Here is an 18,865-nt window from a genome sequence, read left to right as displayed (position 1 = left end):
GTGTGGATTAATTGGTGGAGTAGAGGACCTTGTGCATTTCAGGTAAAATAACAACTCAATGTTTATATCCCAGGACAAATTAGCTAGCAACAGCTAGCTAGCTAAATTGTCATAAATGTTTAATGCTTTTCGACCTGTCCCCAAATTAATATAATTGGTTCAGAGTTTGTTTTGATATTTTAACCTGTGTGTCGTGATCGCGGTTGGTGTGGGGGGACAAAATACATTTGTGCACGAAGGCGCACTCGCGCAGCCGGTTTGGGTTCCGTGTAAGCGTCCGGATTAGTGTCCCACTCCTTGAAAGTGGCAGCTCTAGCCTTTAGCTCAGTGAGGATGTTGCCTCTAATCCATGGCTTCTTGTTGGGATATGTTTGTACGGTCATTGTGGAGACAATGTTGTCGATGCACTTATTAATGAAAGGGGTGACTGATGTGGTAAAGTCCTTAATGCCATCGGTAGAATCTCTGAACATATTCCTGTCTGTGCTAGCGAAACAGTCATGTAGCTTAGCATCCGCTTTAAATGACCACTTCAGTATTGAAAGTGTCACTGCTACTTCCAGTTTGAGTTTTTGCTTAAAAGCTTGAATCAGGAGGCTAGAGTTATGGTCAGATTTGCCAAATGGGACTCATCTCCTCGATTTGGTCTTATGTAGCAAAATTTGATTTTGTGTTTTTTACATTGGATAAAAGTATAGACTCAGAGCTAGAAAATTGTATTTCATAAACTGCAGTTGAGGAACAATGTTAAGGAACAATAGGAAAGTATACTATGAAACAAAGATAAATGATATAAAGAATAATAGTAAAAATCTTTGAAGCGCATTAAATTACATTTTGAGCAAAAAGGCAAACTCAACTCCATGATTTATTGAATCAGATGGCTTATTCAACATTATTAATGTTAGCTCTCCGTGTCCATTATTGATTTGTTATTGTACATACTGTATAGTATGTCGCCTCTTCAGTGTTGACGTTGAGACTGGTGTTTTGCGGATACTATTGTTTGTACAGATGAACGTGGTACCTTCAGGCATTTGGAAATTGCTCTCAAGGATGAACCAGACTCGTGGAGGTCTACAATTTGTTTTCTGAGGTCTTGGCTGATTTCTTTTGAAGCTGCCAGTTGAGGGCTTGTGAGGCATCTATTTCTCAAACTAGACACTAATGTACTTGTCCTCTTGCTCAGTTGTGCACCGGCGCCTCCCACTCCTCTTTTTTTCTGTTAGAGACAGTTTGCTCTGTTCTGTGAAGGGAGTAGTCGGGTGATTGTGGAGACCAGGTCATCTGATGCAGCACTCCATCACAGCATTTTGTTTAAAAGAAATCTAAAAAAATTACAGAAATAATAGAGAAATTCCATGGAGGCTGCTAGCTAAATATGTTATCAAGTGCAAACAAAAATAAAACAGTTTCATGTCCTAACATATTGCTCAAGTTGACCTCAGGTATTTACTTAAAAAGTAACTACAAATATTAAAATGTATTGGTTTATAAATAGTTTTAACGGTATTGATGGTAGTGGCTATTTCCAAATACCCCGGTGTATGGTATATACAGTATACCGCCCAAGCCTACAGTATACTACAGTAAACACTACAGTGAATACTTGCAAGATGATGTGACTGAGTCCAGACTGACGGACAGGCTTGATGCTGATGTCTCTGAATGGAGTGAACTTGCACTCAGCAATAACATTATACAAGACACATGTATTACTTTTTATCGTCTTTTGCTATTATTGAATCAAATGTTAATATCACGGGGGGGGGATATGGGACACCACACAGGAAGGTATGACAGCTGACATGTTTGGCAAGATAGTCCCAGCACCACCAGACAAAATGTTGATAGGTACAGAATCTGTAACGGCTGTGAATGACAATAAAAGATGGAAGACAAGAGTAATATTTACACATAGTTTATTAGCAGAACACTGCTTCTACAATATTATGTGAAGGATGGTTTATTCTACATGGAACCGTTACACTTGAAAGTTATCAAAACACTTTGTTTAGAATATCTACACAAGTTCAGCAATTGCATTCTCTCATATTACAATGTAGGCTACTCAGTATGAGAAGAGTGTCATCCTCCTGCATCTCACATCTGCCTGTAGTTGCTGAACTGCTGGACCCATGAGGCAAACTCTGTCATATCCAGGATGGAGTGTCATGCACTTCACCCCTCCTGCCACCTGACTGCACATGTACATAACTTGTAATAAATCGTATAGATGAAAAGGCCTTCATTGCCCACTAAAGACTTGAAGACAGACCCTCACCCAGAGAGCTCTGCATGTCAGTATGTTAGACATCCAAATCCTTAGATTTTGGCAAATAGACTATAGAAATCGAAATGCTATTCTAGTTCTGGTTCGACAGTTGAATTTGTAATCTACACGCAACTGATTTTGATTTGTTAGGTAAAGTTTAGGCATACTGTATTTATAAGCACATTAATAGGATATTTACAGCATACAATGTTTTGTCTTTGTAATACAAATACATCTTTCGATTTTTAGTAGATGTATCTACACTCAAGCTGGGCGATGTTTGTGCAATGTCTAAATGTAGCCTACACCTGTAGGGATGTTAGTTCTGGGACTTGTCTCTCAGGAAAGATCTAACAGAGGACATGAAGAGAGAGGAGACGAGACTAAACTAGCCAGTTATAGAATATTGTGTTGTAGGAAAGCTGAACTGACTGAAGACCGCGGACATTGCTAGCTCAGCCAGGTCGTTCAAGATGTATGTCAAAATTGGATGTCTATCCATGTCCTGAGGATGTATGCCTTCAAAACCGACTACTAGGGGAAACAGTGAGCGCTTTTACCATCAAGTAGGCTTGGGTTTTTCTAGGGTGTTGTGGATGGGCGTAATGCCATTACTCTGGGTCCCATGTTCGTTCCCAGTTGTGGACACTGTTTTCAGGGGGGGGGGGGAGTAACTTACTTTTGGAGTAACTTCGAAATATGCAGTTTGGAGAAATTGGATGAACGTCTAATTCTGCAGTGAGACTGTGTTGGCTAGCTAGCTGATGTCAGCTTGGCTAAACACAAGGTCCGTGCAGGCTTTAGCCTACATATAGAACTGAATTAGCAAAATATTGTTCTCTCCATAGCAAAGCTAGCTCAGCTTCCCTCGCTGTACTCACTACTGCACTTGTTTGTTGCGGTTGAATGGCAAAGACACACCCAAGAAACAATCACATCAAACCATACCCCCAAGGCAACTCTCTTTTGCCTTTTGTCATGGCCACTAGCATTTATTAACGAGCATTGTGAAAAACTCTGCCAAATCAGGAAGTATCCCTGAAGGCGTGGCGCTGCAGCGTGGGGACCTCCCGCAGGCGATACATGAGAGATCTGGGCTGGCCTAAGAACCTGCAGTTGTAATCGTTGAGATTCTGCAAGATGAGTATCGAACTCAGCCTGCCCATCCTGAACTTGCTGCAATGAGGCGTGGTCATGCAAGAGCAGGAAAAGTAATGTCACCATTTGTTTACAGATGGGACATAGTTTATAGCACCAAGCCAGGTCCCACATCTCCAATACGTAATTATACAGGAACCACAGAAGAGTTGGCCACAGTTGGTTTCTACTGGCAGTGCAGCCTGTCAAGGACATGTCAGTGTAGTGCTGCGGCCTGGGCTCGGTGGGGGTTTCCTGCTCTGACTGAAGCTGCTCCCGAACAGCATGTACATGGTGTTGGTTCTCTGGGTGGATGTTTTGATCTTCTCTGCAGAACAGTGTTAGAAGTTCAATAAAACATGTGACACTCAGAACTACCACAATCAGGACTGGGTTGCTGACCCCTTCTTTGAATGAATCTTAACCTTATCATAAATAGTCCACATTCCCACACTGGTTGTCATCCATTACAACCACACATATCCTGCACTGGATATCCATTGGAATTATGGTAGCGTGAGAGAGAGAGAGAGAGAGAGAGAGAGAGAGAGAGACTGTCAATCAAAGAAGCCTTCCACAGTCATGCAAAATGGGGTGCAGAATCCCCGATGGGGCTTGTTCTCCCAGTCCCCCCCGTAACCTGCGGGAGACAAAAGAAGCACCAGTTTAGTGAATGTCAGTCTTTCCACTTTAGTTTATTAATAACATTGAAACTAATAGAGATTTATTTAATACCAATTGAATATAACCAGTTTTGAATTGTGTAAAATGATTGTGCAGGTTAGATGAGCACAGCTTCCCCCACTAATTAGTTTCTGGGATGATGGGGAAAGCAAAATAATGAACAGCATTACCTTTAATGGCAGTCAATTATTACAATTTTCATAGATAGCATTACTGCTCCCAATGTACATACTCTGACGCATTTGAAAAGGAGGCGAGGATATATGATGCAAAGGAATCGAGGAAAGATGAATTGAGATTGTATGTCCTCTCTCTCTCCCTCTGTTCTAATTACCTCTCCCTTTCCCTTCCTTAGCTGGTGTTGAGGTGATGCAGGGTTCTGCATTCTCCTCCCAAGCTCACTGTGAATAAAATGACAATGAAAATGTGGGACATGGATGATTATGCACGTAGTAACAACATACAGCTAGTTCTTTCGGCCAGCTAAATACAACCAATGCATGGATCACGCCCAAACAAACCGAAGTAGCTACTGTATTTGATTTAGTTTTTGCAACGGGTGAGTTGAGGTTCAACTGTAATGCACAAACAGCTTGTTTCGTAACCCCTTTCTCAATGACACACTTCATATACAGTAGCTCTCATTTATTCATTTAATTATTACTTATTCAAATATGGTGTGGTGGTGTCCAAAACCACTAGAATAATACACTTGTATTACATAGGCTACAATAGTACACCACCGTTTCCTCTTTAAACTGGCTAATAGGAAAATAAATTAGAGAAGAGGCATACATATTCAATGTAACAAAACACCATAGACTGTCAGGCTAGTGCTAAGCTAGTTAGCCGTTAGCTTTCGACATTCAACTACAAATTTAATCAAATATAACTGGTTAAAATACATATAGTTGGCGTGTCTCATATGTACACATGAAAATACTAATAATATGAACCTTAGTTTGCCCCTGTTGTTCCCCAGCATGATGGTACTTGGGAGGTGCTGGTCTCCAACCACTCCGGTTGAATTTTTTTAAATAATAAAATGTTTGTGCCCCAGTCCAGATGTTGCCTTCGTCCAGGTCCCTCCTAGCCGTCGACTCGAGGGTGGCGAACCTGCTTAACCAAATGTGTATGTCATAGTCCTGAATGCATTCATTGTGAAGCTGTTCTGTAACTACCTTAGATTCTGTGTGGGAAAGGGGGTATACTCTGAATATGTTAAACGGGGCTAAATCTTAGCAATTTCTGTATTTTAACCAAAACTGTTCTAGTTTCTGGGGTGTCTTGAAACTGGCTTCAATTGATTTCTGTAGCCCTGTGGGTTTCACCAGGCAATTGAGGTCAGACACAGGTCATACCTTTCTGGAGAACTGCTTTGCTGAATCCCAGCCGGATCATGGTTTCTGGTCTGGCGGTTGTTGTTGCCGTTCTTGCTGCTCCATGTCGATTGGTGGCTCCATCCTCAGCAGCCTCCTCGTCGGGGATTAGCATCAGTCTTCTGGATGCTAGGGGTTTGGCGTTGTCCGTGGACTGGGAGTCAGGTCCGTGGACTGGGAGTCAGGTCAGCGTAAATATTCAAGAAAATTCTACATTTGCAGTATACGAACTTAACATGATGAACAGGAATGACATTTACTCTACCATTACTCTAGCAGGTGGCCAAGAAGAAATATCTGAAAGCCCCGCCTCCAATAAGCCATGCCACTGAGACAGCCTCTTTCATTTTCCATCCCTCTCTCTCGCTTCCTCTGACGCTCAGATTAGATTTATTCTAGTTCCTGAAAATTCTTTAATTACAAAGGGAGATGGTGGTTTTACAATCCCCCCGCTAACACTGAGCTAGGTAGAGGAGATCAAGGAACAGGAGCAGCAGCTGTAGGAGCAGGGAACAACCACTTATCTCAGTAATGGAGCCCCAGGAGAACACAGAGATCAATAGAGATACAGAGAGGAACAGAAGAGAGACCCTTTGAACTCTGACTGAGACAAGATGGTTTCCTACTTATTTACCTGTGCTACAAAGACACGCTCGCACACTCGCGCACATACATGTATGCACAGAAGCACACACACACTGAGTTTTAAATCTGAACTCAAAATGTATGCTCTCTGCCCATTTTTCAGTTCCGCCCTCTCTTTTTTTATTCCTTTTTCCTTTTTTTATTTTCTTCAGACAGAGCTCAGCAAGAGACATTAAGTCTACACTGGTGTGGTGGAAATTCTTACATAGGACATTTGAAGCCAATATTAAATGAATCACTCTCACAGTCAAACTTAGATGCATAAGTACCGGTCTGAAGTGAGCTCCCCAAGGGTATTCTTTAAATAGAGCCTTATATACTGCTATCTAAACCGACTGTCTCCGTCTCCTATCTTAACTTAAAGAACATATTCTGGGCGTTCTGCCAGATGTTCCTCCGGAAGGCCCCCCGATCTCTTGACCAGACACAGGCAGGAACCAAGGATTGTTATGACACAAAAGATAAGAATCACAATGTAAAATTTCCTTTATACTGGTTTCAAGATAATGCATATTTTCTTTGTTTCTGTTGAGACTAGGACCTATCAGTCTAACGTCACTTACTGAAAGTCCCCACTGCCACCAAAACCAATTTGTGCTGCGACCAGTTAACTCAGCTACTCCTTCCCACACATACATAGCTCTATTCTTTACAATCCCTCCTCCTCCCATACACACACAACTCTATTCCTAACACTCTTTCCTCCTTCCATGCACACACACAACTCTATTCCAGGCCTGCCAACATGCACACATTTTGCATACCAACTACGTAATTCTCTGTCCATGTATGCAGGTACGAGATTAGAGTACAAAGTATGCATAAATTAATAGGGTCTGATTTATTTCTTTTTTTACATTAAGAAAACAACATTTTAACAAAAAATAAATCCACTGAGTAAATCTAACATCCCGATTCTCGAGCTACAGTCGTGGCCAAAAGTTTTGAGAATGACACAAATATTACATTTCACAAAGTCTGCTGCCTCAGTGTCTTTAGATATTTTTTGTCAGATGTTACTATGGAATACTGAAGTATAATTACCAGCATTTAATAAGTGTCAAAGACTTTTATTGACAATTACATGAAGTTGATGCAAAGAGTCAATATTTGCAGAAGTTGACCCTTCTTTTTCAAGACCTCTGCAATCCGCCCTGGCATGCTGTCAATTAACTTCTGGGCCACATCCTGACTGATGGCAGCCCATTCTTGCATAATCAATGCTTGGAGTTTGTCAGAATTTGTGGATTTTTGTTTGTCAACCCGCCTCTTGAGGATTGACCACAAGTTCTCAATGGGATTAAGGTCTGGGGAGTTTCCTGGCCATGGACCCAAAATATCAATGTTGTGTTCCCCGAGCCACTTAGTTATCACTTTTGCCTTATGGCAAGGTGCTCCATCATGCTGGAAAAGGCATTGTTCGTCACCAACCTGTTCCTGGATGGTTGGGAGAAGTTGCTCTCGGAGGATGTGTTGGTACCATTCTTTATTCATGGCTGTGTTCTTAGGCAAAATTGTGAGTGAGCCCACTCCCTTGGCTGAGAAGCAACCCCACACACGAATGGTCTCAGGATGCTTTACTGCATGACACAGGACTGATGGTAGCGCTTACCTTGTCTTCTCCGGTTAAGCTTTTTTTCCGGATGCCCCAAACAATCGGAAAGGGGATTCATCAGAGAAAATTACTTTACCCCAGTCCTCAGCAGTCCAATCCCTGTACCTTTTGCAGAATAACAGTCTGTCCCTGATGTTTTACCCGGGGAGAAGTGGCTTCTTTGCTGCCCTTCTTGACACCAGGCCATTCTCCAAAAGTCTTCGCCTCACTGTGCGTGCAGATGCACTCACACCGGCCTGTTGCCATTCCTGAGCAAGCTCTGTACTGGTGGTGCCCCGATCCCGCAGCTGAATCAACTTTAGGAGACGGTCCTGGCGCTTGCTGGACTTTCTTGGGCGCCCTGAAGCCTTTTTCACAACATTTGAACCGCTCTCCTTGAAGTTCTTGATGATCCGATAAATGGTTGATTTAGGTGCAATCTTACTGGCAGCAATATCCTTGCCGGTGAAGCCCTTTTTTGCGCAAAGCAATGATGACGGCATGTGTTTCCTTGCAGGTAACCATGATTGACAGAGGAAGAACAATGATTCCAAGCACCACCCTCCTTTTGAAGCTTCCAGTCTGTTGTTCGAACTCAATCAGTATGACAGAGTGATCTCCAGCCTTGTCCTCATCAACACTCACACCTGTGTTAACGAGAGAATCACTGACATGATGTCAGCTGGTCCTTTTGTGGCAGGGCTGAAATGCAGTGGACATTTTTGGGGGGATTCAGTTAATTTGCATGGCAAAGAGGGACTTTGCAATTAATTGCAATTCATCTGATCACTCTTCATAACATTCTGGAGAATATGCAAATTGCCATCATACAAACTGAAGAAACAGACTTTGTGAAAATGTATATTTGTGTCATTCTCAAAACTTCTGGCCACGACTTTGACATATACAGAGTTTGTGTCAACGGACATGGAGATTAATACATCATTATTCGATGTAGCTACCCCGTGTCTGCCCCTCCTCCTGTTTATTGTGATGGTGAGTTTTCCGACTGCCAGCTGTACGTAAACATATGGACAAATCCCTTTTCGACTCTGTGTGTTGTGGAAAGGTAAACACAAATTGTTTCAAGCTAACGTTAGCGATCATAAGATTGACATTCATGGGGGTCTAAAGTGCCAGCAGTTCACTCGCATTTGCTAGTGAAAGAAATTAAATACAAATATGAAAAATAACTGGTCGCATTTGTGAGAGGGTGATATACATTTAATACTGCGTCTCATTAGTTGTATTTTAGACGTAACATTACGAGGATCACGCAACCTGATCACGCAAGACTGTAACTGTAATTATGATCCACGTCACAAAAAAGCATTACAAAAGTATAATCAAAAATAAATATAAACATCTTGGCATCAAATGGAGTCGGGAGTTTAGAAGACTGATTAAGAATGATTGAGTGTCTGGTATTAGCTATAGAGGTAATGCTTCTAAAATGTCTTTGCAATAGATTTGAGATTTTCTCAATTTCGAATATCTGAGATGATGTATGTGCTGCAAAGAAATACAATAGGCACCTTTACATCGGCTGAAACACCGGACTCTTCTAGTGAACAGCGTTCAGATTCCCTTCGCGCTAACCTACTTAAGCCTTGTGTAGCCAGTTTGTGGTCTGTGTCTATGCGATCATTTGTTTTTGTTTTTATGTTTTCAAAATGATTTTGCTTTTCGTGCTGATTAGGAACCGTGTCTAAAAATCCAATACTTGTGAGCTGGCCCTAGAGATTGGCCCTGTTTGAGAGGTGACAAGTTCTTCTACTATATAGACTAAACTTGGGGACATGTGCGAAGAAAAACTTTATAGATTATTATCTCCATTCTACACTGTACATGTAATGGAATAAACATACAGACAATCTGTGCTAATTCCACAAAAAATATATTTATTTTATATGTTCTGTACTTATCAGTATGAATATTTTATTTCTGTTTTGTAAATACCTTTTCAGAGGACCGAACTGAACCAGGTGTGATCCATAATGTTTGTCTAAGCACATGAATCTCCAATTTGACGCGCGTGTCTGGTACTCTAAAAAGTTGGACAGGGTTGGCAGGTCTACTATTCCTAACACTCCTTCCAAGCACACACAACTCTATTCATAACACTCCTTTATCCTCCCATGCACACACACAACTATATTCCGAACACATACAGTGGGGCAAAAAAGTATTTAGTCAGCCACCAATTGTGCAAGTTCTCCCACTTAAAAATATGAGAGAGGCCTGTAATTTTCATCATAGGTACACTTCAACTATGACAGACAAAATTAGAAGAAAAAAATCCAGAAAATCACATTGTAGGATTTTTAATGAATTTATTTGCAAATTATGGTGGAAAATAAGTATTTGGTCACCTACAAACAAGCAAGATTTCTGGCTCTCACAGACCTGTAACTTCTTCTTTAAGAGGCTCCTCTGTCCTCCACTCGTTACCTGTGTTAATGGCACCTGTTTGAACTTGTTATCAGTATAAAAGACACAAGTAATTTTTCTAACAATTGTTTACAGACAGATTATTTCACTTATAATTCACTGTATCACAATACCAGTTGGTCAGAAGTTTACATACACTAAGTTGACTGTGCCTTTAAACAGCTTGGAAAATTCCAGAAAATGACGTCATGGCTTTAGAAGCTTCTGATAGGCTAATTGACATCATTTGAGTCAATTGGAGGTGTACCTGTGGATGTATTTCAAGGCCTACCTTCAAACTCAATGCCTCTTTGCTTGACATCATGGGAAAATCAAAAGAAATCAGCCAAGACCTCAGAAAGAAAATTGTAGACGTCAACAAGTCTGGTTCGTCCTTGGGAGCAATTTCCAAACGCCTGAAGGTACCACGTTCATCTGTACAAACAATCGCAATTATAAACACCATGGGACCACGCAGCCATCATACAGCTCAGGAAGGAGATGCGTTCTGTATCCTAGGGATGAACGTACTTTGGTGCGAAACGTGCAAATCAATCCCAGAACAACAGCAAAAGACCTTGTGAAGATGCTGGAGGAAACAGGTACAAAAGTATCTATATCCACAGTAAAACGAGTACTATTTCGACATAACCTGAAAGGCCGCTCAGCAAGGAAGAAGCCACTGTCCAAAACCGCCATAAAAAAGACAGAACACGGTTTGCAACTGCACATGGGGAAAAATATCGTACTTTTTGGAGAAATGTCCTCTGGTCTGAGGAAACAAAAATAGAACTGTTTGGCCATAATGCCCATCGTTATGTTTGGAGGAAAAAGGGGGAGGCTTGCAAGCCGAAGAACACCATCCCAACCATGAAGCACGGGGGTGGCAGCATCATGTTTTTGGGGTGCTTTGCTGCAGGAGGGACTGGTGCACTTCACAAAATAGATGGCATCATGAGGGAGGAACATTTTGTCGATATATTGAAGCAACATCTCAAGACTGGCTTAAGGACAACAAAGTCAAGGTATTGGAGTGGCCATTACAAAGCCCTGACCTCAATCCCATAGAAAATTTGTGGTCAGAACTGAAAAAGCGTGTGCGAGCATGGAGGCCTACAAACCTGACTCAGTTACACCAGCTCTGTCAGGAGGAATGGGACAAAATTCACCCAAATTACTGTGGGAAGCTTGTGGAAGGCTACCCGAAACGTTTGACCCAAGTTAAACAATTAAAAGGCAATGCTACCAAATACTAATTGAGAGTATGTAAACTTCTGGCCCACTGGGAATGTGATGAAAGAAATAAAAGCTGAAATAAATCATTCTCTCTACTATTATTCTGACATTTCACATTCTTAAAATAAAGTGGTGATCCTAACTGACCTAAGACAGGGAATTTGTAGGAGGATTATGTCACGCTCGTCGTAATGTGGAAGAGAGGAGGACCAAGGCACAGCGTGAAGTGAATACATTCTTCTATTTATTTAAGAAGAAACACTAACCAAACTAATACAAAACGAACGTGACGCTATATATAACAGTGCAGACACAGGCAACTAACACATAGACAATAACCCACAACCCACAATACAAAACAGGCTACCTAAATATGGTTCCCAATCAGAGACAACGCAAAACACCTGTCTCTGATAGAGAACCATATCAGGCCAAACACATAGAAATAGACAAACCAGACATACAACATAGAATGCCCACTCAGATCACACCCTGACCAAACAAAACATAAAACATACAAAGCAAACTATGGTCAGGGCGTGACAGATTAAATCTCAGGAATTGTGAAATACTGAGTTTAAATATATTTGGCTAAGGTGTATGTAAACTTCTAACTTCAACTGTATATACAGTATACATATTTAGTCTAATACCTTAAGTATTTCAAAAGGCCTTATTTTGAGGGCCTAATTTTACCATAATACAGGGGCATGAAGCTCATACCCATCACTCTGAACCAAAACTTCACCCATCATGATCATATTTATGTCAGGCGGTGGTTAACTGGTGCAGTGAATCAGACGCAGGAGAGCAGAAATGAGTGTACAAGGTATTTAATTCCACGACAGCACCAGTATACAGACAATACTCAAAGTGCGGAGAAATACCGGTCACTCGAAAATAACGGCGTAAATACATAACCTGGCAAACATAACCAGCCGACAAGTACCGCCATGAACAATCAATAAACACGCACACTAACATGTGGGAAACAGAGGGTTAAATAATGAACATGTAATTAGGGAATAGAAACCAAGTGTGTAGAAAACAAAGACAAAACAAATGGAAAATGAAAAGTGGATTGGCGATGGCTAAAAGTCCAGTGATGTCGACCGCCGAACGCCGCCCGAACATGGAGAGGGACCGACTTCGGCGGAAGTCGTGACCCATTTACCAGCATGCTCTATCGTAGGTTTATTTTTAGAATTGTTTGTTTCAATATCTGTTTGTGCATGTACATTCACTGATTGGTTAATCTTATGCTACACAACAATAAATAACATACATTTTTCTAAACTAATCCAATCAGGTAGTTAGATTTTTTTTTGCACACGTTACTGAAATGTTTGTTCCAGTTTAAATTCTTTATCTAGTCTCCATACAACATTTGTATGCTGTGGCAGACAACAAATCAAATCAAATTTTATTTGTCACATGCGCCGAATGCAGTGAAATGCTTACTTACAAGCCTTTAACCAACAATGCAGTTTACATTTTAAAAAGTCTAAAGAAAGTATTTACTAAAATAAACTGAAGTAAACAATATAAAAATATGAATTTAAAATGTAATAAAAAATGTAACAACAGTAGCGAGGCTATATACAGGGGATACCAGTACAGAGTCAATGTGCTGTACATTTATGTAGAGGTAAAGTGACTATGCTTGGATAATAGGCAGAGTAGCAGCAGCGTAAAATGGGGTGTGGGATGGGGACAATGCAAATAGTCCGGGTAGCCATTTGATTAGCTGTTCAGGAGTCTTATGGCTTGGGGATTTAAACTGTCAAGAAGCATTTTGGACCTAGACTTGGCACTCTGGTATCGCTTGCCGTGTGGTAGCAGAGAGAACAGTCTATGACTAGGGTGGCTGGAGTCTTTGGCAATTTTTTTAAACTTCTTCTGACACCACCTGGTATATGGGACCTGGAAGCTTGGCCCCAGTGATGTACTGGGCCATACACACTACCCTCTGTAGTGCCTTGCGGTCGGAGGCCGAGCAGTTGCCATAACAGGCGGTGATGCAACCATTCAGGATGCTCTCGATGGTGCAGCTGTAGAACTTTTTGAGGATCTGAAGACCCATGCCAAATCTTTTCAGTCTCCTGAGGGGGAATAGGAGTTGTCAAGCTCTCATCACGACTGTCTTGGTGTGTTTGGACCATGATAGTTTGTTGGTGATGTGGAAACCAAAGTACTTGGTGTCGAACCTGCTCCACTACAGCCCTGTCGATGAGAATGGGGGCGAGCTCAATCCTTTTTTTGTAGTCCACAATCATCTACTTTGTCTTGATCACGTTGAAGGGGAGGTTGTTATCCTGGTACCACACCGCCAGGTCTCTGACCTCCTCCCTATAGGTTATCTAATTTTTGTCGGTGATCAGGCCTACCACTGTTGTGTCATCAGCAAACGTTATGATGGTGATGGAGTCGTGCTTGGCCATGAAGTCATGGGTGAACACCCCTGAGGGATCCGTGTGTTGAGGATCAGTGTGGCAGATGTTTTGTTACCTACCCTTACCACCTGGGGGCGGTCCGTCAGGAAGTCCAGGATCCAGTTGCAGAAGGAGGTGTTTTGTCCCAGGGTATTTAGCTTAGTGATGAGCTTTGCGGGCATTATGGTGTTGAACGCTGCACTGTAGTCGATGAATAGCATTCTCACGTAGGTGTTCCTTTTGTCCAGGTGGGAAAGGGCAGTGTGGAGTGCAGTAGGTCTGGGATAATGGTGTTGATGTGCGCCATGACCAGCCTTTCAAAGCGCTTCATGGCTACAGATGTGCGTGCCACGGGTCGATAGTAATTTAGGCAGGTGGGCACAGGAACTATGGTGGTTTGCTTGAAACATGTTGGTATTACAGACTCGGTCAGGGACAGGTTGAAAAAGTCAGTGAAGACACTTGCCATTTGGTCACCGTATGCTCGGAGTACACGTCCTGGTAATCCGTTTGGCCCTGTGGCCTTGTGAATGTTGACCTGTTTAAAGGTCTTACTCACATCTGCTACGGACAGCGTGATCACACAGTCGTCCGGAACAGCTGATGCTCTCATGCATGCTTTAGTGTCGGTTGCCTCGAAGCGAGCATTAAAGGCATTTAGCTCGTCTGGTAGGCTCGTGTCACTGGGCAGCTAGCGGCTGTGCTTCCCTTTGTAGTCCGCAATAGTTTGCAAGCCCTGCGACATCCGACAAGCGTACGATTCAATCTTAGTCCTGTATTGATGCTTTGCCTGTTTGATGGTTCGTTGGAGGGTATAGCGGAATTTCTTGTAAGCATCCCGGTTAGAGTCCCGCTCCTTGAAAGAGGCAGCTCTACCCTTTAGCTCAGTGCGGATGTTGCCTGTAATCCATGGCTTCTGGTTGGGGTATGTACGGACGGTCACAATGGGGACGACGTCATCTATGCACTTTTTCATTGGCCAGTGACTGATGTGGTGTACTCCTCAATGCCATCGGAAGAATTCCCAAACATATTCCAGTCAGTGCTAGCAAAACAGTCCTGTAGCTTAGCATCTGCGTCATCTGACCAGTTCCTTATTGAGTGAGTCACTGGTGCTTCCTGCTTTAGTTTTTGCTTGTAAGCAGGAATCAGGAGAATAGAGTTATGGTCAGATTTTCCAAATGGAGGGTGAGGGAGAGCTTTGTACGCATCTCTGTGTGTGGAGTAAAGGTGGTCTAGAGTTTTTTTCCTCTGGTTGCACATTTAACATGCTGGTAGAAATGAGGTTAAATGGATTTAAGTTTCCATGCATTAATGTCTGGATGAGCATTTTCTTGTTTGCTTATGGCCTTATACAGCTTGTTGAGTGCCGTCTTAGTGGCAGCATCAGTTTGTGGTGGTAAATAGACCACTACGAAAAATATAGATAAACTCTCTTGGTAAAAAGTGTGGTCTACAGCTTATCATGAGATACTCTACCTCAGGCAGGCAAAACCTTGAGATTTCCTTAATATTAGATTTCGTACACCAGCTGTTATTTACAATAGACACAGACTGCTACCCCTTGTCTTACCGGAGGCAGCTGTTCTATCTTGCCGATGGCCTGAAAACCCCGCCAGCTGTAGGTTATCCATGCCGTTGTTCAGCCACGCCTTTACAGTTTTACAGTTTTTAATATCCCGTTGGTAGGATAGTCGTGATCAGAACTCATCCATTTTGTTATCCAATGATTACACGTTGGGTAATAGGACTGATGGTAGAGGGGGATAACTCACTCTCCGTCGGATCCTTACAAGGCACCCCGACCTATGTCCCTGATATCTCTGTCTCTTCTTCATGCGAATGACGGGGATTTGGGCCTTGTCGGGTGTCTGAAATAAATTATTTCCCGTCCGATATGTTAAAGGAAAAATCTTTGTCCAGTACGAGGTGAGTGGTCGCCGTCATGATATCCAGAAGCTTTTTTCGGTCATAAGAGGTGGTGGCAGAAACATTATGTACAAAATAAGTTACAAATAACACATAAAAACACACCCAATAGCACAATTAGTTAGGAGCCCATAAAACAGCAGCCATCTCTTCCGGCGCCATCCTAGTAGAGGTAGATGGGTCAAGGGGGAGGAGGGATCCTAAGAGGAGTGGTGTGAGTAGTAGATCTGAACCAGTAGAGGGATAGGCCGACAAGTGATACGTTTCATTAAGATTTTTTTGCATTTATAGCAATGGTTATCAACTGTACTGCAGGGATGGAACGTAAGTCACAGAAAATGTAGGTTGTGGTGGCAGCTGCAGACGGGTATTTGGGTGCACGAGACATGACGTCAGAAGAGTTACAGGGTGTGTTGAGTGGTGGTGCCCCATCCGTAGGACTAGATAGATTTAAATATTGGAGTAGGGTGGTGGGTTTTTAGTGAGTGTAGGGTTAGATGGTTGGGTATTTGTAGATTTATTTGTATTTTCAAGCAAAGTATAAGGGTGTTATACTCCATTCTGGTAAGTGGCGGACTTTTATTGAATGCCAGCCGCCATTAAACCTCATCGAAGAAGAAGACTACGTTCCTAAATATAGCACTCCTTCTGAATGCTGGTTGCAGGTGAATAAAAATTCCAACTGCTGAATATCTGGCTGGATTCCAATAGGAATTACAAATCACTTTGCAAGCCGGCGTAATGTGATTGCAGGTAGGGTTGCAATTTTCCAGAAAATCTGGGTGGACATTTCCTTGACAGGGAAGCAGGAAATCCAATTTTGGGAAAGTCACCTGAAATTTGTCAACCTACTTGCAGGCCTGATGTGGCCTGATGTATGAACTGGGGTACTATTATGGACTTATAACTAAAGGTACAAAGGAGAACCTTACAGAGTACCACTACAGTGATAAGTGTTTGTAATCTTAACCTTTTTTTCTGAGAGTGTAATACAATTATGGCCTGAAACGTATGGTTTACAGGCCACATCAGGCCTGCAAGTCACATTATGCTGGCTTGCAAAGTGATGTGTAGTTCCTATTGGAATTCAGCTAGTGTGGGGATATCCATCTTTTGGAATGTTTTTTCATCCGCAACCTGTATTCAGAATGACTGTCAGGGTTAGGAAGACTAAACTATGAGACATATACACTTATGATCTCACTTTGTGAAGTCAATAGGAATGAAAATGGATGTATGCAACAACCATGTCTTTGTCACTAACAAATAGTTCGGTAACTTTACAATTTTCTTGAAAGACATGGCACTCTGGGAAATATTTGAATAAAGCTTTACACTTAGCATTGTGTTAATTTAACACTGTTCTGGTGTCTATATGGTTCCACAGACTCAACACTCTCAGTGTTCATTTGTGATTTTTTTAACACTGAAGAATTTGCTGTGTACACAGCAAATTGACCAGTGTTCATTTTTAAGTGTAACATTTTTAGTGTTGATTTAGGAGGTATATTCACTCTGTAATAGTGAAATTAACATTTAGTGGGGTAAAATAACCTCCAGTGTTAGTGTTAATAACCAAAGGTATTGTTTTACACTGTGGAGAGTAAAACAGTCCACACCCCATCAAAACCACACCCCATCACAATCATATTTCCCAGCATGCTCTGCTGCGGGTAGATCTTTTAAAGATTGTTTTTAATATCAGTGTTTTTGCATGTACATTGATTGATTCATCTTATGCTACACAAAGATAAATAACATAAATGCTTCTAAACTACTGCAATCAGTTAGATATATTTTTTGCACCCGTTACTGAAATGGTTGTTCCGGTTTAAATGGTTTAGGTCGTGTTTCATTTACATGAAGTTACATAATCCTGGAAGTCATTCTGAGTGCCGGTTGTGGGTGAATAAAAATGTCTATTGAATTCTAATTGGTTGGATTCAAATAGGAATTACACATTCATTGCAACTCAGCATAATGTGATTTGCATGACTAATGTGGCCTGTATGCCAGGAGTTTACTAACACCACTGTTTTAAGGTAAAACTAGGCTATTAAGGCTTTGATATATGTAATGTATTGTCATAGTTTAATTTTCATAATATCGTTCACCCTAAAACTCACTTGGTGAAAGACCCAGGCCTTTAAAAGTAAAGAATTTAACTACCATGAAAAGGCAACCTATGAAAAATGTGAATTAGACTTTACGTCCTACAGTGTTAAAACAACACCCCAAAATGATTTGCTGTAAATCTACAGGTGTTAATTTCTTACAATGAGAAAGTGTAACAAAGTCAGGACTAAGCAAAGTGTGTCCAGTTTACTCTATTTCAAGTGTTATGTTTTACACTGTAGGTGTTGCATATTACTCTTGAGTAGAGCTATGCAAACACCACAATCGAGCTCCTTTTAACATTTTGAGAGTCAAATGGGGAACACTGCAACAGAGTTAAATCTTTAACACTTTCAAAAGTGTTATTTTAACATCAGTACAGTGGGACTCATGTTTACTGACAATAGTGTACATTTGACACTTTCAGAGTTAAATGTACACCATTGATTGTGCTGTGTAGGGAATAGGGTGCCATTTGCGATGCAGCTCATCTCTGGCTACCAAGCTAATTATTGACTCTCATCCACTCTTGTCCCGTTGGTATTTAATGAGAGAGAGGCATGTGTGTGTGTGTGTGTGTGTGTGTGTGTGTGTGTGTGTGTGTGTGTGTGTGTGTGTGTGTGTGTGTGTGTGTGTGTGTGTGTGTGTGTGTGTGTGTGTGTGTGTGTGTGTGTGTGTGTGTGTGTGTGTGTGTGTGTGTGTGTGTGTGTGTGTTGAATAAGTGGCGGGTGTTCCATTAAGGACTCATCTCCAACAACATCAGCTAATTAAACAACAACAGCCAAGAGAAATCAACGATCGAGAATGTTTCAGTTAATTAATATCTCCAACTATAGTATCTCTCTAACTCTGCTTGTACCTATCTCTAGTTTTGGTCTCTGTCTTTGTTTATCTGCCTGTAACTCTGTCTGGCTAACGATCTAATTAAACTAAGGAATAACTATTTCCCAACAGATTGAGAAGCCATCTTTCCATAAAAGTTTGTGGTTTTTGAGAAATAAGGTGTTCT

General features: G+C 41.6%; 1 pseudogene; it reads right to left on the bottom strand.

Annotated features, from left to right (window-relative positions):
* Positions 1-2,974: 2,974 nt before the first annotated feature.
* Positions 2,975-3,880, bottom strand: LOC139577841 (E3 ubiquitin-protein ligase RNF170 pseudogene; annotated as a pseudogene).
* Between the last annotated feature and the right edge of the window lie 14,985 nt (positions 3,881-18,865).

The sequence above is a fragment of the Salvelinus alpinus genome, chromosome 6 (genome assembly GCF_045679555.1).
Source record: "Salvelinus alpinus chromosome 6, SLU_Salpinus.1, whole genome shotgun sequence".
NCBI lineage: Eukaryota > Metazoa > Chordata > Actinopteri > Salmoniformes > Salmonidae > Salvelinus > Salvelinus alpinus.
The sequence above is the reverse complement of the archived record's forward strand: the minus strand, read 5'-3'. Positions and strand labels throughout refer to the sequence as shown.